This window comes from Ovis canadensis, chromosome 2 (genome assembly GCF_042477335.2).
Source record: "Ovis canadensis isolate MfBH-ARS-UI-01 breed Bighorn chromosome 2, ARS-UI_OviCan_v2, whole genome shotgun sequence".
Lineage (NCBI taxonomy): Eukaryota > Metazoa > Chordata > Mammalia > Artiodactyla > Bovidae > Ovis > Ovis canadensis.
The window spans coordinates 143955158-143968816 of record NC_091246.1 but is presented as its reverse complement, the minus strand read 5'-3'; the positions used below and the strand labels follow the sequence as shown (position 1 = coordinate 143968816).

At 39.0% G+C, this 13659-nt stretch overlaps 1 protein-coding gene across 2 annotated transcripts in view; it reads right to left on the bottom strand.

Moving 5' to 3' along the window:
• The window catches only part of TLK1 (tousled like kinase 1), a 175303-nt gene that overhangs the window by 84831 nt on the left and 76813 nt on the right, over positions 1-13659 (bottom strand). The window lies entirely within an intron of this gene.

Here is a 13659-nt window from a genome sequence, read left to right as displayed (position 1 = left end):
ACTAAGATTCAAGCACTATTTAGAGGAATTTATAATCTAATTAAGACAAGATTATCAAATTAGAAATGGCAACACCATAAACAGAAATTAAAGAGTGATAAATTAGAAAGATTCAGGGACAATGGAACCAGTGGCAATGTTTCTGAGCATCCCTAAACCCCCAAGCCTACGTATACAACAAAACCGGGTGACAAGGATTTCCATAAATCTCCCTAAAATAGTATGTGGGAACACATCACCAACAGAACCTGCATTGTATGAGAAGCGGCAGAAGGAAGCAGAGTGTCCGACACATCTGAGAAGAGAGACTCCCCAGAGAGCTATAACTGGAAGGGTTTCTGCATCTACCTGCAGTCTAAAGTTGCGGCAGTTAGCCTCTATGGACTCTTTAAACTGATCTGTCACTAACAGCGTCACAATGAACATAAACTACTGAGCATGCAATCGAAATTGAGTGCATTAACTACAATGAATATAAAGAAATGAGAATAGCAAAGCTTTAGCAATCTCAGAAAGCAAATGCCACACTTCTGAAGAGTTCCCAAAAGCAACAGCAGAGGGCGCTCTGTAAGAAATGCCACCCTAAACCAAAGCAACAGAAAATGATGTGAATCGATCCATGAAATTGTTAAGGGGGGAAAAAAGCAAAAGGCACAGAATTACATCCTGATAATAAACGCATATCAGGAAAATACCCCCACCAAATAGATGAATTTATAACCGACCATTTCAAAACGAGCTAGAAACATGACTCAAGACATGAAAGAGCAACACAAATCAGAGGTCAGAAAACTAAGAAGGTAACGGAATTCAGGGAAGTATCAGAAATTGAAAGATTTTTTTCAAAAATGAAGATTAAACCTGAATGAACCCAAGAGAAAATACATACAACAGATAATGCTTTAAGAGAACAAGAAGGCAAAAAGTAGGAACAGTTTTGGAATCAAATGAACTGAAGAGATTAGAAGGGTGAGAGAAAGCAATCACTTAATAAAGTAATAAGGATCCAACATCCTAGTAACAGAAGTCTTTAAAGAACACCACCACAAGAGAATAAATCAGTGAAAACTATAATTTGAAAAGACTTTTTTGAAAACAAAAACCAAAATCTGAAACTACTGACTGAAGGAACACCACGTACACACGTACACTTAAGAATTCAGCCCAGAAGGCCAACATCTGATTTTCCAAAGGCAACACTTTACTTTTGTCGGAAGAAAACAGAGCAACATATTCCAGATATTCAAGGAAAAAACTATGAATAAAGTATCTTATGTTTGGTAAAATTGATTTCTCATCACATGGAAGACACAGATAAACTTATCAAAATGCCAAAAATTGGGAAACACTGCTCCCATGATGGCAAGCAGCAACATTCTTGCTGACACAGATTAGATGAGAAGTACATGGAATAGAGTATAAAACTGAATGGCTATATGTATAGAAAAATTTTAAAGAACTATGGCATGGAAATTCATGGAAAGCAAAAGCAAAAAATTTTTACACTATTTTCAATCATCTGTGTGGTCATTGTGATAGTTCAGACACTGTTGAGACTGCTGTGTGTGAGATACAGAAAGGAGTAAATAAATACATTAATTAAATTATTCTGAAAACATGAGATTTTTACCTTTCAAAAAAAATACACACCCCACAGACCTTGCCATGAGTAATAACCCAATATCTCTTATCAGAACAACATTCACACAGATAATAAATTCCAGAAAAAAAGCACATAAAACAACTACCTAAAAGCACTTGAGCAATCAAAAACAGGCAGAGTCTGATTAGAAGACAATATTTGGAAGGAAAAAACAGAATTGAATGGGTTTCCTATTTCTACAGCTTCTGCCTGAGAGAAGGCCCCTAGATTGAGCTGCACAGAGCAGCTGAAATTTGAATCAAAAGATACAGTCTTAGAGGCTTGAGTTTGAAGCTGCCACAGTAGCTGCGAAGATACATACTGGAAAATAAAGAACCAGAAAGAGAGAGAGAACCACAAAGAACTATACCCATGTCTCTGGCTGGTCACTGACCTATGCAAGAGTGGAACAGATTCTAAGCATCCAGTAAGATCTGCCATCCTCTTCAGGGAGACACAGTTGAGATTTCAGTTCAGCCAAATTAACTGCTTGAAAATACAAATAATAACCAAAATACTAACACTCTCCATAAAAACACACTAAATCCCAGAGTTACTATAATGTATCATTATAGTATGCAGGATATAATACAAAATTTCTTAGCATATGAAGAAACAAGAAAATGAGACCCATACTCAAGAGAAAAGACAATCAACAGAGACCAACCACAAGGTAACCCAGATATTAAAATTAGCAGACAAAGATCTTAAAGCAGCCACCTGTAAATATGCTCAAGACAAGAAGGGAAAATAAACTTGTTACTAAATGAACAAGTTGGAAATTTCAGCAGAGAAATAAAAATGTCAAAAAGAGCCAAATGGAAACACCAAACTGAAAAATTCACTTTCTAAAATAAAAATTCACAGTATGGGTTTAACAGAGAATGGATAAAGTATTGAAGACAGATCAAAAATTAGTCCAACTAAGAAACAGAGAAAAATAATGAAAAGAATTTATCTGCTAGACACTATTAAATAGTCTAACACATGAATTTGGAGTCACAGAGGGAGAGAAAAGGACAAAAAAAAAAAATTTTTTTTTTTTTTTAAGAAATAGGCAGAAAATTCTCAACACTGGTGAAAGACATAAATTCACACACTGACGATCCCAAGCAAGATAAGCACAAAGAAAATCATACCTAGGTACGTCACAGTCAAACTGCTGAAAACCAAAGTAAAGAAATCTTACCACAATGAGGTATCATCTCACACCTATTAGGGTGGCCATCATCAAAAAGACAAGAAATAACAAGTGCTGGCGAGGATGTGGAGAAAAGAGAACTTGCCTACACTGCTGGCTGGAATGCACGCTGGTGCAGCCACTGGGGTGCCCTCAAAAAAGTACAGAACTACCACGCGCATGTGTGCACACTCAGTCGTGTCCGACTCTGTGTGACCCCATGGACTGCAGCCACCAGGCTGCCCCGTCCATGAGATTCTCCAGGGAAAAATATTCAAGTGTGCTGCCATTTCCTCCGCTAGGGGATCTTCCTGACCCAGGGATAGAACCCACATCTCCTGTATTAGCATGCAGATTTTTTTTTTTTTTTACCACTGATCCACCTGGAAAGACTCCATATCCTTGCCAAGAACTACCATATGTTTCAGGAATTCCATTTCTGCATGTTTATCTGAAGAAAATAAAAATAGTAACTCAAAATTATATCTGCACCTCAATGTTCACTGTAGCATTATTTACAATAGACAAGACATGGAAGCAACCCAAGTGTCTATCAACTGATGAATGGTTAAGGAAAATGTGGGGTGTATGTGTGTGTATATATGTACGTAAGACACTATTCAGCCATTAAGAAAAAGAGAAATCTTTCCATTTGTGGCAACATAGAACCTGAAGACACTATGCTAAGGGAAATATGTCAGAGAAAGACAAATACCTTCTGATCTCATTTATGTGTGGAATCTTAAAAAAACAATAAAAAATTTAAAACCCAAGTTCAAAGATATAGAGAAGAGATTGCTGGTTACCAGAGACAAGTGGGGGATGGGGGAGAAATGGATAAATGGGGTCAAAAAGTACAAACTTCCAGTTATAAAATAAATAAGTCTTGGGGATATAATGTTCAGCATGGCAACAATAGTTAATAATATTATATTTGCATATTTGAAAGTTGCTGAGAAAGTAAATCTTAAAAATCCTCATCACAAGGAAAACAATTGTGACCAGACTGTGAAGAAGGCTGAGCACCGAAGAACTGATGCTTTTGAACTGTGGTGTTGGAGAAGACTCTTGAGAGTCCCTTGGACTGCAAGGAGACCCAACCAGTCCATTCTGAAGGAGATCAGATTTCTTTGGGATTTCTTTGGAAGGAATGATGCTAAAGCTGAAACTCCAGTACTTTGGCCACCTCATGCGAAGAGTTGACTCACTGGAAAAGACTTTGATGCTGGGAGGGATTGGAGGCAGGAGGAGAAGGGGACGACAGAGGATGAGATAGCTGGACGGCATCACTGACTTGATGAAAGCGAGTCTGAGTGAACTACGGGGGTGGTGATGGACAGGGAGGCCTGGCGTGCTGCGATTCATGGGGTTGCAAACAGTCGGACACGACTGAGCGACCGAACTGAACTGAACTGAACGGTGATGTTAACTAGACTGTGGTGATCACTTTGCAACATACACAAATACGGAATCATTATATTGTATACATGCGATCTAATCTAAATGTAATCTTAAACATTACTTATAACTCAATAAAAAACTTACAATTAAAAAAAAAATCCTGAAAGCAGCCACGGAAAGAAAACACATTACATTCATGAGAACGAAAAAGGATACGACTGACAGCTAGCTTGTCACAATAGGTATTAGAGGTCAGACTTCATCTCTGGAAATGTAAGCCAGGAGAACTCTCGACTGAGACATAAGGCACAGATGAGGAAACAGAAGGCCTTAAGTGCATAGCTATATACTAAATGAAGACACTCAGCACCTTTCTGTGCTAACCTAAAAAGGTGGCAGCCAAAATTAAACTCTTCAGGTTGAAGATTACAGAATTTCTCTCTGGGAAATCAAATCATCATTTAAGAGACAAGATTTACAGACATCAAGAATCAAAAATCTCTCAGAAGAATGACCCAGTCAAGTCATCCTACTGAAGTAAAGCCTGCCTACTCAACACTTCTAGTAAGTGTTCCAGTGCCTAACGTACAGATATGAAGAAGGCCCCGCATTACCAGATATCAGAAAAACATAAACAAAACAAATTTTTTTAAACCCACAGGAAAAACATAACCCAGGAAGCAGGAAAAAAAAAAAAACTTCACACAAAAATAAAACTATCACTCATCTCACACGCTAGTAAAGTAATGCTCAAAATTCTCCAAGCCAAGCTTCAGCACTATGTGAACCAGGAACCTCCAGATGTTCAAGCTGGTTTTAGAAACGGCAGAGGAACCAGAGATCATTGCCAACATCTGCTGGATCATGGAAAAAGCAACAGCGTTCCAGGAAAACATCTACTTCTGCTTTACTGACTACGCCAAAGCCTTTGACTGTGTGGATCACAATAAACTGGAAAATTCTGAAAGAGATGGGAATACCAGACCACCTAACCTGCCTTTTGAGAAACCTATATGCAGGTCAGGAAGCAACAGTGAGAAGTGGACATAGAACAACAGACTGGTTCCAAATAGGAAAAGGAGTACGTCAAGGCTGTATATTGTCACCCTGCTTATTTAACTTCTATGCAGAGTACATCATGAGAAACACTGGACTGGAAGAAACACAAGCTGGAATCAAGATTGCAGGAAGAAATATCAATAACCTCAGATATGCAGATGATACCACCCTTATGGCAGAAAGTGAAGAGGAACTAAAAAGCCTCTTGATGAAAGTGAAAGAGAAGAGTGAAAAAGTTGGCTTAAAGCTCAACATACAGAAAACGAAGATCATGGCATCCAGTCCCATCACTTCATGGGAAATATATGGGCAAACAGTGGAAACAGTGTCAGACTTTATTTTGGGGGGCTCCAAAATCACTGCAGATGGTGACTGCAGCCATGAAATTAAAAGACACTTACTCCTTGGAAGGAAAGTTATGACCAACCTAGATAGCATATTCAAAAGCAGAAACATTACTTTGTCAACAAAGGTCCATCTAGTCAAGGCTATGGTTTTTCCTGTGGTCATGTATGGATGTGAGAGTTGGACTGTGAAGAAAGCTGAGTGCTGAAGAATTGATGCTTTTGAACTGTGGTGTTGGAGAAGACTCTTGAGAGTCCCTTGGACTGCAAGGAGATCCAACCAGTCCATTCTGAAGGAGATCAGTTCTGGTTGTTCATTGGAAGGACTGATGCTGAGGCTGAAACTCCAATACTTTGGCCACCTCATGCGAAGAGTTGACTCACTGGAAAAGACTCTGATGCTGGGAGGGATTGGGGGCAGGAGAAGAAGGGGACGATAGAGGATGAGATGGCTGGATGGCATCACCAACTCGTTGGACACGAGTTTGGGTGAACTCCGGGAGTTGGTGATGGACAGGGAGGCCTGGTGTGCTGCGATTCATGGGGTCGCAAAGAGTCGGACACGACTGAGCGACTGAACTGAGCTGAACTGAACTGAATACCCTAGTAATAGCAAACTACGAAAATGAAACATTTTCAGAACAACCCGAAAGGACCCTCCCTGGCTGTCCAGCAGTTAATACGCCACACTTCCACTGCATGGGGAGCAAGTTTCACCCCTGGTTGGAGTCTAAGATCCCGCATGCTGCACAGTGTGCTCAAAATCAAATAAATAAATAAATAAATTTTAAATTTAAAAAAGTAGATAGTGAACACCCACCTACCCCCAACTCCCACCTTCCCCCCGCCAAAAAAAACAACAGAACATCACTCCTGGAAATTAAAAATTTGATAGCAGAAACACACAGAAAATAAACTGGATTAATTCAAATATAAAGCTGAAGAACTCTTCCCAGGAAGAGAAAAAAATCAAAGAAAGAGAAAACTAGAGAATCTGTCCAAGAGGTACTGTTCCAAATAAGAGTTCCAGCAAAAAGAAAACTAATGAGGTAAAATTATCAAATAAATAACTGAAAAAACTTTTAAAGAACTGGTAAACATTAGTTTCTGGATTGGAAGGACAGACTTCTGAATCAAGCACACTGGTTCAAGGAAAATCTATACCAACACACATTATAATAAATTAAATGCCAAGGATGTGAAGCTTCTAGAGAAGAATAACAGGAACATCTACATAGATCAGGAATAAGAACAGCACTGGAGTGCTCAGGAGTTACCATTGGAAGCTAGAAGGCAATGGAACAATGCCTTCAAAACTCTGTTAAAATGATTTCCAACCTAGAATCCTACACCCAAACTAACAGCTATGTGGGAAGAGGACAGCACGCAAGGTCTCACATATCTGACTACCCATTTACCTTTTCTTAAGAACTGAGTAGAAAATCTGCATCAACAAACAAAAGAATAAACCAAGAATGAGGAAAATGGGGCATTTAAGAAACAGGAGCTCAAACAATGGACAGACAGAGAATGAATTCCCATGATGAAAAATAAGAGGGATTCCAGGATGACAGGCACCCGGAAACACAGAGAGTAACTAACTAGCCTAGATTTCAGAGGCTGTAAGTAAGGAAGTGTTAGCTGCTCAGTCGTGCCTGATTCTTTGCAACCCCATGGACTGCAGCCCACCAGGCTCCTGTGTCCATGAGATTTTCCAGGCCAGGATACTGGAGTCGGCTGCCATTTCCTTCTTCAGGGGATGTTCCTAACCCAGGGATTGAACCTGGGTCTGCTGCATTGAGGGCAGATTCTTTACCTACTGAGCTATGGGTCAAAGGCTATGCCAACAGAAAAATAAGATGAAAACAGGTAAAGAAACATATTTGAAAAAAGATTCATAACATCTGCTAGAGATTATATGGATGCTTACATGAACAGTAATAAACTAAAGAAGTCAGTCAACTGTAGGAAAAACAAAAAGTTGTACAAAAGTATTAATAGAAACATAATCATGGAATCTCAAAGCAGTGAATAAAATTTAGTCATAATATAAACAATGAAAATATCTAAATTAGGAAAGGGTTGTAGAAGCTTGAGGGTTGGATAATGTTAAGTGTTACACCTCATCTTTTATAAAAGGAAGTCAATAAATACCAAAAAAAGAAAACTGAAAAAAAACCACAAAGAGCTGTAATAATCTTATTTAGAAATATAAACATAAAAAGTAAAATATATCTAGTGTAATAAAAAGCTACAGGTGAGAAGTACTGCCTCTATGAAGAATGAATGTAGGGTTAAAAGAATGGGGCATGCATCATCTAATCTTCCTTACAGGCTTCTAAAGCTCTGGCCCTTGTGTGTCTTTTTTCTTCTTGAGCTGCAGGAATTCTTTACATACTCTGGGTATGAATCCTCTATGATTTTCCCTTTCACTCATATACTGGTATCATTTGAACATAGCTGCATTTATCAAATAATTTCCTTTATGACTACAGCCTTTTGTGACCCAATTATGAATCTGTCATTATTCTTGTTAAAGCTTTACTGGTTTTATTTTTCATATTCAGATCTACAAGTCACTTGGAATTGATTTTTCTATGATGGCACGGGGTGATGATCTGAGTCATTTTCTTCCCCATGTGGATATTCCATTGATCCAGCATGATCTGTTATAAAAGGCCACACTCCCCACTGCACGGCAGTGCCACCTTTGTCAAGTCTTAAGTCAGCATGCATGAATGGCTCTGCTACTGGACCCTACTCTGTCCCACTCGTCTATTTTCTTTCCTGTGCCACCGTCACAATGCTGTAACTACATTCCTTGGTATAAACCTAAGAGAACTGAAAAACTTGCCTACACGAAAACTTGTATCAGAATATTCACAGCAGCATTACTCCTGTAAAAAAATATATAAACAACCTGAATGTCCAACAACTGTGAATGGATATACAAAATGTGAAACACATCAATACAATGAAACATCCAATAATAAAAAGAAATGAGTAGTAACACATACTACAATATTCATGAACCTTGAAAATACTCAACCAGGTGAGAAAACCTGCCACAGACCTAAAATGCAATGTTCTGTATGATTGATTTCATTTATATGAAACATTCAGAAGGGGTAAATCCACAGAGACAGAAACTAGACTAGTGGTTGCCAGGGGACAAAGAGCAGGGGAAGAAAGCAGGAAAATGAGGAATGGCTGTAAATGTTTATAGGGTTTCCTTTGAGGGTGATAAAAATATTCTGGAATTAAGACAGTGGTGATGGCTGAACAACCTTGTGATATACTAGATACCACTGAAAAACACACTTTCATAGAGTCAATTTTACAGTTTATGAATTATATTGCAGTACAAAAAGTTTCAGGTTGTTAAGGAAAAGACTGTGGGGGTGAGAGCATAACAAAATCTATAAATGATTCATTTATACATTCAGATATACAGTAAGCACACATGAAAGCACAAACTCACAGACTTTTGAAGTCTTCAAAGCAGAAAAAAAATTTTGCAAATATTCACGATAGTTTTTAAAACATACAAGTAATACAAGCACACAGAAAGAATTTCATTATAGAAATGTAAATTTTCCCCTCCCTGATCAGTCCAACTATGCTGACGGGAAAAATACACACATTTGAATGCAGAGTTCCAAAGAACAGCAAGGAAAGATTAGGAAGCTTTCCTAAGTGATCAATGCAAAGAAATAGAGGAAAACAATAAAATGGGAAAGACTAGAGATCTCTTCAGGAAAGTTAGAGATACCAAGGGAACATTTTCATGCAAAGATGGGCTCAATAAAGGGCAGAAATGGTATGGACCTAACGGAAGCAAAAGATATTAAGAAGAGGTGGCAAGAATACACAGAACTATATAAAAAAGAGCTTCATAACCCAGATAATCACGATAGTGAGATCATTCACCTAGAGCCAGACAACCTGGAATGCGAAGTTAAATGGGCCTTAGGAAGCATCACTACAAACAAAGCTAGTGGAGGTGATGGAATTCCAGTTGAGCTACTCCAAATCCTAGAAGAGGATGCTGTTAAGTGCTGCACTCAATATGCCAGCAAATTTGGGAAACTCAGCAGTGGCCACAGGACTGGAAAAGGTCAGTTTTCATTCTAATCCCAAAGAAAGGCAATGCCAAAGAATGTTCAGACTACCACACAATTGCACTCATCTCACACACTAGTAAAGTAATGCTCAAAATTCTCCAAGCCAGGCTTCAACAGTACTAAACCATGAACTTTCAAATGCTCAAGCTGGATTTAGAAAAGGCAGAGGAACCAGAGATCAAATTGCCAGTATCCGCTGGATCATGGAAAAAGCAAGAGAGTTCCAGAAAAACATCTATTTCTGCTTTACTGACTATGCCAAAGCCTTTGACTGTGTGGATCACAATAAACTGTGGAAAATTCTTCAAGAGATGGGAATACCTGACCACCTGACCTGCCTCCTGAGAAATCTGTATGCAGGTCAGAAAGCAACAGTTAGAACTGGACATGGCACAACAGACTGGTTCCAAATGGGGAAAGGAGTACATCAATGCTGTATATTGTCACCCCGCTTATCTACCTTATATGTAGAGTACATCATGAGAAATGCTGGGCTGGAGGAAGCACAAGCCAGAATTAAGATTGACAGGAGAAATATCAATAACCTCAAATATGCAGATGACACCACCCTTACAGCAGAAAGCGAAGAAGAACTGAAGAGCCTCTCGATGAAAAGTGAAGAGGAGAGTGAAAAAGTTGGCTTAAAGCTCAACATTCAGAAAACGAAGATCATGGCAGCCGGTCCCATCACTTCATGGCAAATAGATGGGGAAACAATGAAAACAGCGACAGACTTTATTTTGGGGCGCTCCAAAATGACTGTAGATGGTGACTGCAGCCATGAAATTAAAAGATGCTTATTCCTTGGAAGAAAAGCTATGACCAACCTAGACAGCATATTAAAAAGCAGAGATATTACTTTGCCAACAAAGGTCTGTCTAGTCAAGGCTATGGTTTCTCCAGCAGTCAGGTATGGATGTGAGAGTTGGACTATAAAGAAAGCTGAGCATTGAAGAATTAATGCTTCTGAACTGTGGTACTGAAGACCCTTGAGAGTCCCTTGGACTGCAAGGAGATCCAACCAGTCCATCCTAAAGGAAATCAACCCTGAATATTCACTGGAAGGACTGATGCTGAAGCTGAAACTCAATACTTTGGCCACCTGATGGGAAGAGCTGACTCATTTGAAAAGACCCTGAGGCTGGGAGGGATTGAAGGCAGGAGGAGAAGGGGACGACAGAGGATGCGATGGTTGGATGGCATCACTGATGCGAGGGACATGAGTTTGAGTAAACTCCTGTCGCTGACGATGGGCTGGGAGGCTTGGCGTGCTGCAGTCCACGGGGTCGCAGAGTTGGACACAACTGAGCGACTAAACTGAACTGAACTGACACTTAGGTAACCACTTTTTTAAAAATTGTTTTCAATTCAAATTTTCAACAGGCAATGCAAGCTACTTCAATTCATTTATCATCTTTATAAGACTTTATGTCTCCACTAACAAATTAAATATACGTTCATTGATTTCTCCCTTCTTATTCAAAAGGTAATTTTCCTGCATTGCTTTCTTTTCTGTTAATACACATTGGAAAAACTCCAAATCAACATGTAGATAGCTTCATTCCCATTTTTCTTTGCTACTTCCTTTCTTTCAAACAGGTGTGGAGTATTCCACTATACAGTATAATGCCACATTTCAGTAATTCTTTACGGACCTTGCTGTGAAAGGAGAATTTAGCTCACTGGCATCACAGCTTCTCCTGCTTCCTGATATATTTTTATTTTCAAAATATCTTCAAAGATACTTTAAATAATAAACTTTCTTATTCTTTAAATTGTGTGTAACTCCTTACTACGTAATATAAGAAAATACATCTTTACACTGGCTCTTTATCCCACAATGATAGATACACTATAACTTTACATTAGTATAATTTATAACCTGTACCTTTACTTTCTACCTATAATCCTGCAACAGAGCCACAAACTCATGCCACAGGGATGTGGGGCAAGTAAAATAAACAGGTGACACAATCTTGGGATTAAGAGAAAAGCAGCAGCATATGATAGAATGTAAGTTCTCTCTCTTCTAGTGTTTGTTATCAGCTATGAACAGTGAATTAACAAATGATAAATTCTCAATCCTACGAGAACTACAGGATTAGGCTCCTGCAAGGTTCTCATCACAATTTCACCAACCGAGCAATACATAACCTTGTTTCATATAAAAGTGTGCTTCTGGTTAAAGACACTTTATTTAATATATACTGTCACATTGACCGCATGGCAAAGAACACTGTAACTCATGCCTGAATGAAGCTAATCTAACAAGCATATTCTCTCCCTAAGGCACATCACAGTCTTCTTGTGCTTAGAACACTACACTTTACTACAACCCTGAGGGGCTATTTTAAACAGGAAAACTACCAATAAAAAGCACAAAAATGTGGAGAAATATGGCATCAGGTAAACTGAGAAAAGAATAACTTGTTCATAGTATAAGAGCTTAAAATATAGGCAGACTGTCACTTTGTTTAGCCTCCAGTGACTCAAATTTTTCACCACTCTGCATATGTGCAGGCCCTTGAATGACCAGCAAAAGCAATGGAAGTTTTGAAGTTACAAATAAATTTTAGCAAATATGTGAATTTGTAATAACAGAATCTTTGAATGAAGAGTACTGATTATTGTGTGTATGATCATACTGTACAAATCCTATGGCCTTGCTCTTTTATATATTTTTGAACAAAATCCAAAAGAACTATATTAAAACCCCTTAATATATCTCTACTTTAATAAATTCAGCATGTACTTTTGGAACTGTTTGATATATAAAAGTTCTTCACTGTCATATCTTTCTTCCTGGTGGCTCAGACAGTAAAGAATCCACCTGCAATGGGAAATCAGAGACCTGGGTTTAATCCCTGGGTTAGCAAGATCCTCTGGAGGAGGGCATGGCAACCCACTCCAATATTTTTGCCTGGAGAACCCCCATGGACAGAGGAGCCTGGCAGGCCACAGTCCATGGGGTCACAAAGAGTTGGACACGACTAAACGACTAAGCACAGCACAGCACAATCCTTAAACAGTGTCTACCTCTGTTCCATTAAGGCTTTTCAAGACTGTTTCATCTGATACTCATTCATACATTCAAAGGGATTCCCTGTTGGTTCAGACTGTAAAGAATCTGCCTGAAATGCAGTGACCTGGGTCAGGACGATCCCTGAAGAAGGGAATGGCTACCCACTCCACTACTCTTGCCTGGAGAATCCCATGGACAGAGGAGCCTGATACGCTACAGCCCATGGCATCACGAAGAATTGGACACAACTAAGCAACTAACACTTTCACACATTCAGAGATAACTATTGAGGGCCTTACTATTGTCGTAGATGCCAGGGATATAATAGAAAAAGACTTAGATTCCAGTGCTCATGAAGTTTATACTACAAGAAGGGAAACAGACAATAAACAAACATGTAAGTATTTAGTAACATGTAAGAAACCAGTAACTAGTTGAGAAGAACTAAAAAGCCTCTTGATGAAAGTGAAAGAGGAGAGTGAAAAAGTTGGCTTAAAGCTCAACATTCAGAAAACAAAGATCACGGCATCTGGTCCCATCACTTCATGGGAAATAGATGGGCAAACAGTGGAAACAGTGTCAGACTTTATTTTTGGGGGGCTCCAAAATTGATGCAGATAGTGATCGCAGCTATGAAATTAAAAGACGCTTACTCCTTGGAAGGAACATTATGACCAACCTAGATAGCATATTCAAAAGACTTTGCCAACAAAGGTCTGTCTAGTCAAGGCTATGGTTTTTCCAGTGGTCATGTATGGATGTGAGAGTTGGACTGTGAGGAAGGCTGAGCACCGAAGAATTGATGCTTTTGAACTGTGGTGTTGGAGAAGACTCTTGAGAGTCCCTTGGACTGCAAGGAGATCCAACCAGTCCATTCTAAAGGAGAT